Raw genomic sequence first — 1,511 nt, 5'->3', positions numbered from 1 at the left:
AGCATGCTGAGACTTTTACTGATATCACATTTAATTCATAAATTTGAAGAGAACTGACATCTTGATGATACTATGCCTTCCGCCACATAGACAAGACGTATCTCTCGTTTATTTATTCTTTAATGTCTCTTCACAATATTTATTGTTATCATGTACAGGTCTTCACATATTTCACATAGTCATTTCATATTTCAATGCTATTTTTAATGGTACTGCTTTATAAATTTCAATTTCCAATTATTATTTGCTGGTATATAGAAATACAAATGATTTTTGTATATTTATATTTTATCCTTAAACCTTGTTGAATTCACTAATTCTTTTTTTGGTAGATTCCATTGGATTTTCTATGTAGACAATTATGGCATCTGAAAATTACTTCTTTTCCAATCTCGTTGTTCTTTAATTCTTTTTCTTGCCTAAGAGCACTAACCAGAGTTTCAAGTACTGTGTTGAATAGACGTGACAAGAGCAGATCCCTATCTTGTCTTGTTTTTGCTTTCAGTGGGAAAACATTGTCTATCACCATTAAGTATATTTGAAGGTTTTTCATAGATTCCTATTATCAAGTTGGAGAAGCTCCCTTCTATTCCTAGTTGCTGAGAGTTTTTGTCAGTAATGGATATTAGATTTTGTCAAGTGACTTTTTTTGTCATTGACATGATTTAGTTTGTTAATATGGTTAATTATATTGATTGATATGCTAATATTAAACCAACTCTGTGTAATTGGAATAAACATCACCACTTAGTCATGACATGTTATCCTTTTAATGTGTCATTGGATTTGATTTGTTAAATTTTGGTTAGAATTTTGTTTTGTTTTGTTTTTTTGAGACAGAGTCTCTCTCTGTTGTCCTGGCTAGAGTGAAGTAGTGTCATCAGAGCTCACTGTAACCTCAGACTCCTGAGCTCAAGTGATCCTCCTGCCTCAGCTTTAGGCATACACCACCACATCCAGCTAATTTTTCTATTTTTTGTAGAGATGAGATTTCACTCTTGCTCAGGCTGGAGTGAGACTTTAAACAATCCTGACTTTAAGCAATCCTCCCACCTTGACCTCCCAAAGTTCTAGTATTACAATCATGATTAATAGAATTTTTGCATCTAGTTTATGTGAACTGTTCATCTGTAGTTGATTACTTTTGTGACATCTTTGATTTTGGAGTCAGAGTAATGCTGACATTAGAGAATAAGTTGTAATTACTTACCCTGGTACTACATCTTTCAAATTTAGAAAAATCAGTGAAATGCAAGGGGACTGTTAGAAATGAAACAGTGTTATAACATTTTCCACCTAATATTAACAAAATATTCCTTTGGATGCTCTTCAGCTGTAGTGGTTAAAAGCCTAGGCTCTTAACTTCAAACTTGGGTTCAAATTCTAACATTGCCTCTATTAAGTTGTTGTATAGAATATTATTATTATATGTGTACTACATATTTTAAAATGTTGGAGGACCAAGACATTTAGCCTTTTTTATAAGCCTTATTGACATAAAATTGAAAAAT

Source organism: Propithecus coquereli, unplaced genomic scaffold, assembly GCF_000956105.1.
Source record: "Propithecus coquereli isolate 6110/MARCELLA unplaced genomic scaffold, Pcoq_1.0 Scaffold320, whole genome shotgun sequence".
In the NCBI taxonomy this organism is placed as follows: domain Eukaryota; kingdom Metazoa; phylum Chordata; class Mammalia; order Primates; family Indriidae; genus Propithecus; species Propithecus coquereli.
This window is presented reverse-complemented; position numbering follows the sequence as displayed.